Below are 16,890 nucleotides of genomic sequence, written 5' to 3' on the forward strand. Positions count from 1 at the left end.
CCGTGACGTCATAGGCCCATATAAAGAGCAGGTGCCCCCCACGGGTTCCCCCGCGCCAAGGCAGAGGCCCAAAGTCCCGCCAAACCAGCGGAATCAGGGCTTTTGTAGACCTTTTTGCTTATTTTCACTATTTTCCGACGTTTTCTTAGGGAAAACCCCGTCCTTGCTATGGGCTGGAGGAGCCGGTGGTGCCCCCGTCCTGGGCCCACCGCAGAAGGCTCGGCGTGGCCGCAGCCGCTAAGGTCATCAGGGCCACGGAAGCCGCCCCCAAACCCGGGCCCATCCCTGGGGCCACGCCCGGGTTATCGGCGCCGCGCAGACGGAGGCTGCGGAGATAAAGCGGAATAGGGCCCCCGCCAGGACGGGGAAGGAGGCGGCGGCAGGATGGAGCTCGGCCTTAGCACCGAGGGCCTCGCTGCCATCTCCGCTGGCTTGGCGGTGGCGGCCTGCCGGTGGCACTAGCTGCCGGGACTGGGCTGGAGTACCGAGCGGGCACTCCTGGGGTGCTACCCGGCGTCACGCTCAGCAGCCGAGTCCCCCCAGCACGCCAGGGACCCCGCACGCCCCCGTACCCTGCCCTGGGGACGGCGTGTCCCCATGGGGAAGTTCCTGGTGGCATCTGATGGCCACCGCCCTGGGGGCACTGCCGAGGACCATCACTGCGTGTCCCCCGCTGCCTCTGTCAGGGCCTTTGCAGAGGTGCACGGGCCAGATCCTGCCCTGAGCTCAGGACCTCAACACAACGCGTGTTGAGCTCAAGCGTGGCAGGGGTTTGTTCCTCCTCCTCCGCCCCTCCCTGGAAGCCCTAAGCCTTCCCCGGCGAGGATGAAGTTTTGGGGGCAGGAAGAAGCTCTGTGGAGTGGGAGAGGGGGGAGTCCCTGATAATGTGATGAGAGGGGGATGAAACCATAAGCTGTTAAGCCACTGCAAAGCCCCTTGCATTCTGGCCCTGTTATCACCAACTTCTGCTCACATCCGCTCCCGGGGTTATTTTTAATCTGGTATTAAGGACTGTGGGTTCTTCAGCAGGCAGAGGAGGGCTCTGCTTGCCCCCCCCCCCCCCCTCCAAGCCGCGGAGGGAGGAGCTGTGTTTTGTGAGCTGCAGAGCTGTCTGTGAAACACTAACATCAGTCCTGCTGCTATTTGGGAACAGGAAAAAAAACCCCTGTCACTCCCTCCCCTCCAGCACCCAGCCTTCAACTCTCCAGAGGGTCCTAACACCGGGGAAAGGTCAGCGGGGATGAGTTCAGATATAAAAAATAGAGATATTTATTAGCATTGAGTAAAGTGAAACCTCAGAATGGTTTGAGACTCAGCACTGTATGAATGGCAGGCGAGAAGCTCAGAGAAGGTTAACAGCCTGAGTAGGGTTATGTCAACAGGATCTCAGGATTGCACAAAGGCCTTAAAAACAGAAACAACATCAGATAAATTATTTACAGTTCAAATTGATGACAGGAGGGTGAAGACTCACGAGCTGCTGCAGGCTGAGACAAAGAACAGAGGCTGGGATGGAACATGGGCCCTGAGCTGGTGTGTCAACAGTCTGGAAATTTGGGACAGATGGGAGTGTCCCTTGGCATTAGGCTCTAATTTGGGGTAGGAAGATATGGTGAGGTGAAGCCTTGGGGCTGCTGCTCCTGCCTGGCTGGAACAGAAATGCTTCTTGATTTCCAATGGCAAGGATAACATAAAAACCAGCATCAGGTCCTGCACCTGGATGTTTCTGTTAAAACTAAGATTTCTCCACACCTGACAAGATCTTAGCAGTCCCGCAAAGCTGCCAACGTGCTGCGGGACATACCACTGGCACTGGCTGCTGGTGGCCTTTCCTGGCGCTATGGGCTGGCAATAAGGTCCTCTCCTGGCAGAGAGACTCTGCCAGGTCTGTGGCCAGGAGGAAATCCCACTGCTGGAGACACCAGTGTCAACAGCTCCCCACGGCACTGCCCCAGTAACTCCAGATGGGATCTGCTCCATTTACAAGTAGGAGAATTTCTCTTGCCAGTATCTTAAACTCTCCAGGGAGACTGGAGCTGAACAGTGTTCCTCCTACTTACAAACATCCAGAGAAAAGACTCCAGAGCTGAAACAGCTGCAGCCTCACTATACATGTGCAAGCTTGTGGGGTCCAGTCCCTCTCCCACTCCAGAGCCATTTCTGACAAGATTAGGAAGAACTTCCTCCCTGTGAGGCAGGTGAGGCCCTGGCACAGGTTGCCCACAGAAGCTGTGGCTGCCCCATCCCCATCCCTGGAAGTGCCCAAGGCCAGGTTGGATGGGGCTTGGGGCAACCAGGGCTAGTGGAAAGTGTCCCTGTCCATGACAGTGGGTTGAAACTAGATGAGCTTTAAAGTGCCTTTCAACCCAAACCACTCCATGGTTCTATGAAATGCTCATCAAGGCACTAAAAGCTGCCCACAGCAGCACCTTCAGGGGACACATCTTGGTCTGACAGCTTGGTTCACCCCCAGTTCATGCTGGAAGAATTCTCAGGGTCTGAATCAGGAATTGTGCTCTGGGCTGGAGACAGGTGGGAGCCACATGACTTTGATCCACTCTCTCTTCTGGCCAGCAGGAATACAAATCAAGTTTACAGCTCAAGCCTGTTTCTGGTTTCTTCACTGACCTTTGCACCACTGTGGACAGGGGTCAGAGGCTCCTCCCTTGGCCCGCTGGGAAAACCACAGGGACCACTGGTGTGAACGGTGCTGCTGTGGAAAGCACAGCCCCTCACAAAAGGGGAAGAGGCTGCATTGGCCTGGACACAGCCACAAAAACACTGCAGACCCCTCCTGCACAGCTCAGAGCTGGCAAGACAGGGCTATTGCTGCTCAATCTTGACATGGTCTCCGATCATCCAATGATGATATGTGGCCAGGAAGATGTCATTGTCTCGGGGGCAGTCATAGAGGCAGGAGCACATCTTGATGAACATCACCTTCCTCTGGAAGAAGTCCCCCCCCAGGGCAGTGGAACTCCACATCCATGGTGCTGGTTAGGAACGGGGTGCAGCAGCACCCGTCCAAGCAGCTGCCGCAGAACCGGGGCCAGTAGGAGCGGGTGCTGGTGCACCCTGAAAATTCAAAGTGGAGGCTCTGGCGCTGCTTTGGGGTCTGCACACACTTCTTTCCCTTCTAGGGAGAGAGCAGATGGATTGCCATGGACATGACAGGAAAGATGCACTGAGACCTGTGCTCTGACCCCATCACTGGGCTATGGGACGCATTGGACAGAGGAAGTGGAAGCACAGAGCAAACCCCGTGAGCCAGGATCATTCCGAAGGCTGTCCCCAGCATTTGGGGTGCTGTGTCCCCTCTCTTCCAGCACCATACCTCACCATACCTTGGTTTTCTCCATGGAGAAGTTGCAGGGTCGGACCATGCAGAGCCAGGTCTCCTTCTCCAGGCAGCACTGGGGTTTGTCGTTGGTCACACGGGTGGAGATGCCCATTCCACAGCTCTGGGAGCACATACTCCACTCTGTGGTCTGCACCAAGCAGTTCTCCTGCAGGTTGTTCAGCTCTGGCTCATGAGCTGGATCCTCCCTGAAAACTGAGCCATGAGGAAGAGACACGAGGCAAGGCTCAGGGCTTTGGACAAAGAGTAGCAGCTCCATGGCTGCTCCCAACACACTTTAACACTTCAGGAACATTAGCAAAGGTCTGGCCCATCCCATTAGATACTTGGTCTCTCAGCAGAAAAGGGATGCAGGTGAGCAGGGTCCATTTCTACATAGCCCAGCTGCAGACAGTTCTGCTGTGACACTTCAGGACGCAGGTGCTTTCCCATAGCACTGCTGAGGTTTCACTTTGTATTGGGTCTGGCTGAGCTGGAGTTGAGCAGCCACTCCAGTGCTGTGCTGTGCAGTGGGAGCTGGAAAGGTGTTGGTAACACACCAGTGTTTTTGGCTACTACTGGGCAGGGTTGACACAGCATCACTAATGTCTCTCCAACATTCTCCCCTGATGAAGATGAAATAGAGTAAAATTTAACAGGGTAAAAAATCCATCTAGATCTAGGTAAAGTGTACTGCAAAGTGGCTTGCTAACATGAGTAAAATCTGCTGCTTAGTCTGTTAACTCTGCTGTGCTTGTAAAACTGTCCCAGCCTGTTAATTAATTTCAAAAGAAAGTTTCAGTCCTAGTAAACTTTAGTAAATTTTACCTATAATCCTACTTCTAATGTAGCCATTATCTTTGTACTTACTATACATAATACCACTGTTTATATAATCCACCCCATCATCGCACTAAGATTAAATAATAAAAGAACAATACTTTACCCCTCAAAGCATAAAGTATAAGCACAAAAAGTAAATAAAAAGTAACAATAAACTTAAGATCCTGTGTTGCTAAAGAGCAACTAAAATTCATTTATAAAAGCAATAACATTAATGCTCAATATATGTTGCAACACTAAACAAATTATTTGCCACTTTAAAATCTATCCAGTCACTAATCAAAAAACTATACTTATACACTAGTAAAAATTATATATACTTTAAAACTGCCTATAATATTATAAAATCAATAACAGTAATTTTATTTTGTCTACTATAAATAATTCTAATTTTTATATTTACAATTTTATTAAAATTATTAAATATAATTTTTCATATTAAGCCCCAGTAACATCCTACCAACTAATTAAAACCAATTACACAATATATCATAAACTATCACCCACTCCTATTAAAATAAACCTCACATTAATAACACAATTAACTAAACACCAAAACCTATTAAAGATTTTTTAAAAAATAAGAAAAACCCATAATACCAAAAAAGTAACCAAAATTCTACAAAAAATAAAACAATATGCAAATCATCACCAGTAAAATATAATCTTTAAATAATCACCAACTGCAAATAAAGTTTTTAATAAACTGTATCACCACATTATAGTTTTATTAATATTAAAATAAATTTAAGATTATCCTTCATATTACTAATTTAAAATTTAAAAATACTACAACAAATAGCTATATTAACCTCCTTATCAAATATACATAATAAAGCGTTAAGAAACACCTATTGTTCCAATAATTTACATTAAGTAAAAGAATTTACTTATATATAGGAAAGGGGGATAGGAAACAGAGTAAAATTTAACAGGGTAAAAAAATCCATCTAGATCTATGTAAAGTGTACTGCAAAGTGGCTTGCTAACATGAGTAAAATCTGCTGTTTAGTCTGTTAACTCTGCTGTGCTTGTAAAACTGTCCCAGCCAAAGAAAAAAGAATGCAATCTCCAAGGTGAAGAGATAAGAGGGGCCCCTTAAACTCTAAAACCAAAAAAAAATGTCTACAAAAATAGACAAAAAGATTAAAAAGTTCCCTATACAAAAAGCCAACTATAAATTATAACTCAAAATCAACAAAATAAATATACATAAACCTATTCTAAAATTCTATATAAATTAGTACAAAATAATAAAAAAAATCAAAAATCCCCAAAGAGCGTGCATGCCCTTTAAAAGAAACCCCTGCAGCAAGAAAAATCACAGTGTGTGCCCAGCGCTAAAAAAAAATTAAAAATAACCATTCCCTACAAGTCTTTATTAAAACTGTAGAGTTTTAATTTTTCAGCCACGTGTCATCGGGGCTGGGGCAAGATCCTGTTAGTGGACACAGCCAAAACAGCTGACCCAAATTCACCACTGGGATATTCCAGACCGCATCCTGTCAACTCAGATATAAAAGCTAAGGAAAGGAGGAGGAAGGGGGTGGAGGGGGAATATGCTATTCACGTTTGCCTTCTGGTGCAACTGCTCCATGTGCTGAAGCCCTGCTTCCCAGGAAGTGGCTGGACACCATTTGATGATGGAAAGTGAAGAATAAATCTATTTTTTTTTCTCCTCTTTGCTTGTGCACATGCAAACTTTCGGTTTTGCTTTAATAAACTGCCTCATCTCAACCTGCAAGTCACTTTCCATTTATTTTCTCCCCCTTGTCCAGCTAGGAAGAGGAGTGATAAAGCAGCTGGGTGGGCTGGTGTTTAGCTCTGGAACCCAACACTTGGTACTCACCCCCATCACGATGATGCACAAAGCCACCACCAGCCCCAAACCAGTCAGTGCCCCAAATTCACTCCTCTTCCCCAGCAAACAGCTCCCAGCCCCATCCCTCGTGCCCCACTGACCTGCCATGGCTGTTCCAAAGCAGTTATCCTCGCTGCCCTCCTCACACACCCACTCCTCGCAGCGCTTGTTGTGGAACTTCACCCTCCGGGGCTTGGGGCACTCGGGGGACGGCAGGCGCAGGTCATCAGAGCAGAGCGGGATGCAGCCGATGGCCCCGTCCATGCAGATGCACTGCAGTTTGCATGTGGGCTGGAAGCTCTCCCCGTTGAGGTACATCTTGCCCAGCAGGTCACATGCGGCACCCTCATGAGCTGGGGGAGGAAGAAGAGGAGAAGAAGTAAGCAGAAGGCTGAAGCCCTGCCTTGGGGAAACAGAACTCCTGAGGAGGGACAGAGCCCATCCTCCTCTGCTCTGCCATCCCAGTCCTGAATATATCCTATTTGCCTCCCTGGACCCAAGGCTACTTCTGACACCGATTTTTCAGAAGTGCTGGTCCTCCCAAAATTCTCTAGAAAAAATTATTTTCTGCTTGGATGAGCTACTAAGTATGATTTTGTGTTTGGTGCCTGTAAAGAGCTTGTTTCTCTGTCAGAGTTCTTCCCAACCACCTTGAAGTGGCCAGTCAGTGGTGGTGTGCAAGACATATTCCTGACATGGCATGTGAGCATGGCTTTGCTCCTCAGTACTCCTGGGACACCAATAGGCAACACTCTTCTAAGAACGGCTGGTTCCCCCATGCAAATGGTACCTACAAATGAAAATGATACTTTGGGATGATGTCCTTTTTGGCTCCTCTGTGATGCACAAATCTCTTCCTCCTTCCAGCCCAAATTTTTTCCAGTTTTCACCCTTCTGATCTCTGGATCTCTCATCTCCAGATCTCCTACCAGTCGCTGCCTCCTTCCCAATAAAACTTAAACGGGAAACTCAACAATATCTAACACTGAGTAGCAACTTTTATTCTGCAGGCATGACAACACTCCCAAGTTCTTAGCAGTGCATTAGCCAGAACTTTCCCAGTGAAGCTTTCCAGCAGAAATCTCTTACCTGATTAAGATCAAGAATATTTTCAAGAAGAACCAACTGAACCATTTGATATGAAAGATTTCCTTTATGCTCAACCAAAATACACATGGGATAGTATCCACAGAGGGAAGCACTTTGTTCTAGTAATTATTTTGCTATTATAAAGATCAAGATGAAGTATTTTGAAAGAATGGAAAGTTTTGACACAGCCAAATGAGTATTCTAAATAAGTAATAGAAAGAGGGTTTTTTTTAATGCTTAATTTATATATATATATATTTAATGTAGTTTTTTTCTCTCAGCCTGAAATTCAGTGTTGAAATCTCAGAGTTTTCACAGGACAGAAATCTTGATTTTGGACAGTTTTCAGCAGCTGCTGTTTTCTGCAATCCTGATCCTTAAAAAAAAAAAAAAAAAAAAAAAAATTAAAATCCATGCAAACCTCTATGGGGAAGTTACCAAAAGGAAGGATTTTTGACTGTTTGGGGAGGCTTCTCAGGAAATCTGATCTGTTTTCCCCCAAGTCCTTCTCGCCCAGGGGATACTATTTCCAACAGAAAGTGTTTGAATCAAACAAGGAGTAAGAATCTCTTCCCATCCATCTCTATCCCTTGAGGGGACACAAATCCTTCTGGACTGTTCCTATCAAGACTTGCATCTCATCTTGTAACTCTTTACAATGCCATTGGGATAAAAATACTCCTGTGCTCCAACTTTGACACTTCAAAATCCTCACTTTTTCCATCAAAGTGGAAGCCATCCATCCACCCTCCCTCTATAAAACATAAAATAAGTTTCCCTCTGATAGTTCCCTTCCCATCTCTCCCGATACAGCCTACAGACTGGTCTCAACTGAGACACTTTCCCTGTGATACCCGAGCATGATACTTTTCCCATGATACATCCGCTCCTTTCTCCTTCCAGCACATCTGCTTATTTGGATAAATTTAAGGCAAAACATTGACCTTTCCTTTCCTCTGATTCACTCCTCCAGCTTCCTTCATTGCCTCCAAAATCCCCCATCTTCCAACAGACCCATGTGTACATCATAAAAATGTCACCCAAGGATGTTATGGCCCAAATCCTGAGCCCATTTTAGAAATAAATCCTGGCCTCTGTTCACAGCAGTTTTTGCTGTGAAAAGACTAATTTCTCATTTAAAATCAGGAAGAACAGTTGTGTCTGCAATTCTGATCTCCTCCACAGCAGAATCACTTCCAATGTTTGGATCAAACCTGGATGTCTGCTGAATACAAAGCACCTTTATTAGAAGAATTTCAAGGCTTCACTGAGAGGTTTTTAAATGGTGACTCTCACACTCCTGAGGAAAATTTTTGCTACCTTCCCTCCACGAACAGACACTGCATTCCCATTTGGAATGAGGCAGCATGCTGCTCACATCTATCTGGTGGACGTCATCACACCTGTGTTTGCCTTATTAAGCTTCAATCCTCAGCTCTCAGGTGTCTCAATGTCTGCAGAAAGTACCAGGAGCTCACATGGCTTCCAAAAACCCCCAAAACTGGGGAATGAAAATGAAGCAACTTGTAAAAACTTATTGAATGAGCAAATACCAACAAGTTAGACTCATTTAGACAAGGGCTAGGGATAAATGGGATACTGAGAAGAAATTCTTCCCTGTGAGGCTGTTGAGGCCCTGGCACAGGGTACCCAGAGAACGTGTGGCTGCCCCATTCCTGGAAGTGTCCAAGGCCATGCTGAATGAGACTTGGAGCAAACTGGGATAGTGGAAGGTGTCCCCACCCATGGCAGGGGGTGGCTTAAGAAGAGCTTTAAGATCCTTTCCAAGCTAAACCATTCCATGATACTATGATTCTGTCTCAGGCTTGTGCTGGATCATTTCCAGAGACATCCAGTGCTGTAGCCAAACGTTTCCCTAAGTACTCACACCAAACTGCCAACTCTTAGGTCTTCCTGATTATTTTGAAAATTTGATTCCTTTGAAATCCAAGAAAAAATATCAGCTCCTGTCAGAGATGGGGTAGAGGAGTCTTGTTTTTAAGCAAAGACCAGGAGGTTGTGGAACCGCTTGGTTTTCCTCTAGACCAAAATAATTTCTGCTTGCTTCAGAAGGAACTACTAAAAAAAAAAATCTTTAAAAAATTTTCTTTTCTAGCTGAAAAGAGGTGTCAGGAGGTAAAGCAGCTTCCAAATTTGCATTACCTGGCTGAGGAATTCTATGTTCCACACAGACACAATGTGGTAAAGGAGATGTTCAGCTCTTCCCACCCACATGCTATGGCCAGAAATACATTTTGCCTCTTGCATAGGAGCAGCCAAGTGCAGAACACCCATCCATGGCAAAAGGCAGAGGGATTTGGGGTAGGATATTCCAAGTAAAAGTACTTTCAGTAAGAGCTAGACTGCTGGTATTTGCACAAAGGGTAGAGGATGTCCCAGGACATCCTCAAACACTGTGTGTGAAGCTGTGGGACTCCCAGGACCCCTGAGTGATGGCCAAGCCACGCCAGAAGTGCCAACACTCAGAGGACTCCCCTGCTCTCTTCCACTCCACTGTGTTCTCTACCTCTAGCTCCCCAGAGCTGTCTGCTCAGCTGACAAGCCAGAACAAGCTCCTTCCCAAACTGCCAGAGCCAAACCCAGTTACCTGCAGGTAAGAAAAAGGAGAGTCCCACAGCCCCACTCATGCCTTACTGGAGCTGTGAGAAGCCAGCTGTGTTTGTGTCAGGGGATCCACTGTTCCCAGGGCTGGCACTGATCTCTCAGTATGACACTGGATGAAGCTCCAAGGAAATTCTAATGGGTGTTCTGGGGAGGCACCACGAAAAAAAACACATAAGGACAGAACCTGCAGCTTTCACCTAAGCAGATCCCACTGCCTCTATGGATTTTGGAGAAGTCACAGTAGAGTCCCTTGTGATGGCCACAGGGCCTGTGCAAGGAGCAGAGTTCACCCAGCTGCTGGGCACACACCTTGCAGCAGCCACAGACATCCCACACATGGCTGGTACCCGCAGGGCACTGCAGAGGCTGGGAGGGACACTGGCATGGGAATGTGCAGGCCTGTGGCTCTACCTGGAAGGCAAAAGCCATGGAGAGAATGAGTCTATTGCAAGGCAGCTGGACAGGGAGAGGAAAAATACAGCTCTGCTGAAAGCGCAGATACCGCAGAAGAGAGGGGGAACAGCCCTGCTGCAGAGGGTGTGTACGCAGCTCCCAAGGACTCACAGGACTCATGTTTTCCTCATCCCTACTTCATCTGGAGCTCAAGGGAAAAAAAGAAAAAAAGATGCCTCTTGGAAGCAGAGCCAAAACAAACAGGACAAGTGATAGCTCAGAGTCCCCTGTACAGCACACCCACCCTGGAAGCAATAAAGTTGTAATCACTAACAACAAGGAACGCCAGCTTTTACACGGGACAACCATCAAAGTCTCTGCACCAGCATCAGACACAGTGGAAGCTGAAAAAACAACACAGACAGCAACAGGACTTGCCCAAAGCCAGGCAGTGGGACTGTGGGGATGCTGAAAACCAACCCAGAAGCTCAAAGGTTTCATTTTGTCCCCTGCATCTCACACTTTCTTCCTTATTACATGCACTCTCTCCTTTCCATTTTCCAAAGAATGCAGCATAACCAACCTTCCTTGGAACCTTGTGAGTGCCCAGATGCCCCCCTTTGACAGCATTTCAGTGGACAGCACTTGAAACCCACCTTTGGCTTCATGACACTTCAGACACCAAACAGAGACCAGGCTGCAGCTGAAGCAGGATTACCTGCTCTGGAAAACCCAGATGGGACTAGCATCCCAGTACACTGAGTGTGTGCCATCCCTGTTCTGCATCAGCTCAGAGCAGGAGCAACAGCTCAGCTCTGCCTTTACCCAGATTTGGGCAAGATGTAACACCCTGACTGTGAACAACGCAGAACATGTGGCCTCTAGAGATCCTCTGAAACCTCTTCAGAAACATCAGTGCCAGCTCCAGCCTGGTTTACTGTTCAGATCCTGCCCATCCAAATTCCCCCTTGCCCCACTCTATGCACCACTCCACTATTCTGGACACGGCTCAGCTCACACCCAGAGCTGACACAACCCTGGCACATGGATGATGCCACCAAAACACTCTGGGATCCTGCACTGCTATGAGCAGGGTGGAGCGGGAAGCATCCAATGGGGTAGACCCCTCACAGCTCTGCAGGAGAGCAGCAGCTGAGCTGGTGTCCTAGTTAAGGGCAAATTTGGGAGAAAACCTCTGGAAGGAGCCCCCAGAAAACAAACCCCCACAGCCCCTCCCCCCACCTAGCTCGGGAAGAATATTCTCGGAGGGAAGTGGGAAAGAACTTGTTTATTTAACAAACAAAGCACTCCCCAGCACCAAAAAATGAACAACACCAGATGACAACAAAACTCTTTCACCGCTCTGAAGAGATGAACAAATCCAGAAAGTCTCTCCTGGGAGTGACTGCCCGGGTCCGGGTGCTGGGGATTGCTCTGGGCACTGGGGATGGCTGCTGCAGATCACAGAGCGCAGCTCTCGGTGCTCCTCGGTGTTTCCCTGGTCCCGTCTGGAGCAGGATGGAATGGTATTCAGGAAAGGGAAAGGGAAAAGAAACAGTCCAGGGAAAGAATTGGACTGCTTAGCTAAACTAACTAACAAGCAAAGGCAAAAGCAGGAGCAAGAGCAAGCAAGCAAAAGCCAGCAAGCAAAGCAAAGCCAGCCAGCACCAGCCTCTTCTAGACAACAGACCATGGGGGAGGTGAGCCGGCTGATAACAACACAAAACAAACCTTCACTTTCAGAGTCAGTTCTGAAAGCACAGAACATAATATCAAACATAAAGAGAACACACGACTGGGGATACAAACACCATAACGTCACCCTAGGACAGCTGGTAATAGCCTTGAGAGCAGCAGGGAGGGGGACACACACCTGGAACAGGTCAAAAAATTTATCTTGTTATGGCTCTGTTTGCACTTGTCAGATCCCATCCAGCCCTCACTTGTGAAATAGCTTCCTTGGACATTGTGTCTGTCACCAACCAGAGTAGGAAAACTTCCTCCTGTTTTGATTGTTGCTCTGCCTTCAGTTCATTTGGTGTCAGAATGTGCCAACTTCTTTGTTCAGCTGTTTCACCAACACAGCACGTGTGGGACTGAGATTTGGCTAAATATGCCCTCAAAGTCATGGAATATCCAAGTTGGGAGGGACCCACAAGGATCATGGAGTACCACCCCTCTCCCTGCACAGATACCCCAACAATCCCACCCTGTGCCCGAGAGTGTTGTTCAAATGCTGCTGGACCTCTCGCAGCCTTGGGGACATGACCATTCCCTGGGGAGCCTGAGCAGTGCCCAGCACCCTCTGGGAGAAGAACCTTTTCCAAATATCCGTCTAAACTACTCCTGAAACAGCTACAGCCATTCCCTCAGGTGGTCCCAAGGGGTGAGTCCTTCCAGAGTCTCTCTCCTCAGCAGGAATCAGCATAATTGTCCTGGATAACTCCTAGCACTAAGTATTTTGGAAACAGGCCTCTCCAGCCTGCAGCTCAGCTGTTCCCAGCCGACTGCCCTGGAACCACTCACCAGAACCTAGCTTGTCCCAGGAATCGATTCCCAACTGCTGAAGTGCATTAAAAGAACTAAAAATACAGAAATCTTCCCTACTTTTTTCTAGCTCCAGCTGCCAAGGAATGCGTTATTCAATCCCAGATGAGATGGAGGGGGTGCATGAGATCACACAAGAAACAAAGCATTGCTAACATGGGACCTATATCAAGATGTAATCCATGCACTTAATAAAAAATAATGATAACAAGCATTTTCCAATGCACTGTCAGCCACAGGCCATAGAAACACTCCCAAAATAGCTTTCCTGCTGAAATGCAAAATAACCAAGCTCTCTGGGGACAAGAGAATGCAATGACTTTAAACCCAACTGAGTTGTCTCACCCCTGGAAATGTCCAAGACCAAGCTGGAGAGGGCTTGGAGCAACCTGGTCTAGTGGAAGGTGTCCCTGCATGTGACAAGGGGATAAAACTGGATGATCTTCAAGATCCCTTTCAACCCAAACTATTCCATGATTCTACAATTTTGTGGTTTTTTTCTCTCCCGCCCTCATTAATCATGGCTGGCACTAGTTATTTCCTCCATAACTCAGTCACATAAACCAGCCCACCTGGTTTTACCTTCTGTTCACAGTAGCTTGACTTCCTCATTCAGTATCACAGCTGCTTTTCAGCAGGAGAATATATAAATTCAGAACTCTGTTGTATCAGAGACCAGTTGGTGACCCTGCACCCACCTATGCTGTACCTCAGCTCCCCCAGCCATCAGCTAAAAATCCCAATTTATCATGATTTTCAGGACCCTTCTAAATACACCCAGATGCTCCCAGTCAGCTCAAATGTGTCTCCCTCCATTGCTCAGGAGGTATTGGGGCTCCTGTTGGCTGGTTTTATTGCTGAGCAAAGTCAGCCCAAGCTATTTATAATTCCTGCTGCTCTCCTAGGCTTGGTAGAGAAGGGAATGAGCTGGAATGGAGTTTGGCTCACGCACACCCAACAGCCAGAGCATTGAAACAACTGCCTGGCCAGGGAGGCTCTCAAGTGGGGGAATAGCTGGGAAAAAGTCAATGTTCAACCAACATCCTTGAGCTCTCCATTACAAAAATTTTCTTTCAGAGAGGGCTGAATAGTGAATTATATTGGTTTTGCATGGAGCACCTTTCACCCTGCATTCTTTCCAAAGGTTGCTTTTGGTTCTTCTGCCCAAAGAACTGCCTTAAAATTTCCCCAAAGAACTCCACAAACTGTTCCCAAGAGCTGCCAGGATTGGAATTCAAGGTTTTGTTGTAGACCCAAAGGTAACACAAAGTCCAACAATTCCAAATAACCTGACACTGACCCGGGTCCAGAGGGATTCAACTCAGAGATCAAGGCCATGGATCTAAGAAGGTTCTAAAGCCTGGCATGTTGGCTCTCCCTGCTTCTGGCTTTTCTGACAGCTGTTGCATCCATCACAAACACTGTGTGTGAAGCTGTGCGCCTCCCAGGACCCCTGAGTGATGGCCAAGCCATGCCAGAGGATTCCCCTGCTCTGTTCCACTCCATTGTGTTCTCTACCTCTAGCTCCCCAGAGCTGTCTGCTGGGCTGAAAAGCCAGAACAAGCTCCCTCCCAAACTGCCAGAGCCAAACCCAGTTACATGCAGGTAAGAAAAATTGAGAATCTTCTTCCTGCTTCATATTTATATAAAACCTCTTCCCCTGCACTCTTAGGCAGGTATGAGTGCTGCAACATGAGCTCCCACCACTGCAGCAGGTCCATGGCACTGTCTGGATTTCTCATTCCTGACCAACGTCCACAGGAGCCCAGGGAACCAGCTAAGGGAGCCAAAACAAAGAGGATGTCTTAAAACGTGTTTGGGTTCATGACTGCACTCAAAGGGCAGGAAGGTGAATTTTGAGCTGAGCGTTTACAAAGAGCTTGGGGAGGCAGGAGTTAATGCTGCAAGGTAGAGGTGATATAATAAACACTCAGCTGGTTCTTTTAGTGCTCTAAGACTAAGCAGCCAAAACACAGCTATTCATCCTTCGAACTCCAAATACTGTGGATAGCCCCTGCTCTCTCTCCATCTCAGGCTCTAAAGATGCCTTCCTACAGCTGCTGCAACACATTGTGTAACAGCTCCTTTGGAGAGACAAGAACCAGTGATCCCCTTCACCGACAGAGGACGGGGATACAGACACCTGCCCAGGGTGAGCCTAAACACAACTCACAGTAATCCTGGAGCTACTCTCACCTCTGAACAACACAGGAAGAAGATTCAGAAGTAACAGCTCTCATTTCCTGCCTTAATGCACAAAGCTTCACAGAATCATTAAGGTTGGAAAAGACATCAAAGATCACTGAATTCAACCTCATGCTTAAAGAAAGTCAAAAGTTACATTTCTGAGGCATTTGGCATTGAGGTTTAGGGAAAACCACCTGTCTCAGAGTGGTAACCAAGGGTCACAGTAGTGGGATTGCTTGTTACTGTTTATATGAGCCACATGGTGCTGCCACAGCTGAGCCAGAGTAAGAATCAAGATGCCCACCCTAAATGGCAGCAATTTCCCTTAGATTGCAGCCCAGTTCACGTTCTTGGCAGGAAAGGGGCTGGCATACGCTAGGTACTGCTAGGAACAATCCAACAGACCTCACCAACCAGGAGCTGATTACCTCTCTCACCAGAACAAGCCCTGCAAGGGACTCTGTGAACCCAGTTTCACTGAGCCAAAAAGCACTTACAGCAGTTTAATGATGGCAGTGATGTTCCTGATACTGCTGACACGAGAACAGCACTCAAATGTCCTAAGATGAATCAGCTGCTCTCTCAAGAGCTTTTATTAACAGGAAAACAGGTACAAATCCTGCTCTGGAGATGATGCAGTCTAATTTTCCCCTCAGGATCACTGCTTTTGGGAGCACATGGGTGGATTCAGTGACAGCTGGGGAAGGATGGTGATAGTAAGGAATTGGGATATGAGACTGTTACTCTTTGTAATGACAAACTCACTGACTTCCCTTCTCTCTGCTCTCTTCTCCCGCTTCTAGACCAGGGCGAATTTCTGGCTTCCAGGAGTAGGAAGAAACAAAACCCATTCCCATGTGCCAGGAGCTCTAAGACCCGTGGATGACACACGGGTGTACACGGGGCAGCCCCTGGGGAGGGGGCGACTGGACAACCCATTGTCCAAGTTACCCAGGACACTTACATCACCCTGCTCCCAGCCCAACTTCCCTCGGAAACTCGGGAGCAGGCGGCAGCCGAGAAGAGTCTCTCGGCCCAAAGCCCTCGCATACATCGAAGCAAGAAGCTGCAGTGCCCAGGCAGAGCTGCTGCAGGGCCGTACGTACCCAGCCAGGGGCGAGGAGGAGCGGGAGCAGAGTCCGGGTCCCTGTCCCCAAGCTGCCAGGCATCCCGAGTACTGCGAAGGGCAGGGATCCCAGGCTGCCAGCTCCCCACTCCCCCGGAGTTTCCCCGCCTCTTTGGAGTAAGTTGCGCATCAGCTTCTCTTTAAATATCCTCTGGAAGGGGCGGGCCCCGCGCTGAGTGACGGGCTGGAACCGTGCTCAAAAGGGTGCAACAAAAAATGCCCAAATTCTAGGGAACACGAGTGGATTCCTGCGGCTCCGGCGGTGACGGAGCTGCCACCGCTGCCTGCAGCTTGCTTACTTTCCAGGTGGATAAATCAAACCCCAGTAAAAGCAGGAGAATTATTTTTTAATTTTTCCTCTTTCTACCTCCGAATATGAAGCTTGGCACAGCTTTCCCTGACACCGACCCCTTCTCCCTACCTACAACCGTTCCTTTTCGGCTGCAAGAGCTGAGGAGTGATTAAACAGAGATTTGCGGTGTTCAGAGTCTGAGCAGGAGGAAGGGATAGGTAGTTCCGTGCTGTCAGGTACCACGTCTGGCTGTGCATCACCTGTCAGCTCCGGGGAATGAGTTTCATAATTAGAGCTCCTGCATGAGGAGCTGTGTATTTTACAAGGCAATGAAAAGCTCCTGGATGAAAGTTTTTCCTAAAAGACAGCAGTTCCCAAAAGTGCTTTGGAATGGTTGCAGGATCACACACATCTTTATTTTGGATCATGATCCTTTCTGTTTGCTGCTGAAATACAGCACCAGGCTTGTGCACAGCCAGAACGGCAGAACTTTAGAACATGAAAGAGTTGGTTTTTGCATTAAAGAGTCATTTTGTTTATTCCCGAGGAGCAAGCAGAGTACTGCCACGCAAGGAGTGCAACAGAGGGCA

At 47.8% G+C, this 16,890-nt stretch overlaps 1 pseudogene; it reads right to left on the reverse strand.

Annotated features, from left to right (window-relative positions):
* Positions 1-1,245: 1,245 nt before the first annotated feature.
* On the reverse strand, positions 1,246-16,176 carry LOC100219910 (CCN family member 2-like; annotated as a pseudogene).
* Between the last annotated feature and the right edge of the window lie 714 nt (positions 16,177-16,890).

This window comes from Taeniopygia guttata, chromosome 23 (assembly GCF_048771995.1).
Source record: "Taeniopygia guttata chromosome 23, bTaeGut7.mat, whole genome shotgun sequence".
Classification (NCBI taxonomy): Eukaryota; Metazoa; Chordata; class Aves; order Passeriformes; family Estrildidae; genus Taeniopygia; species Taeniopygia guttata.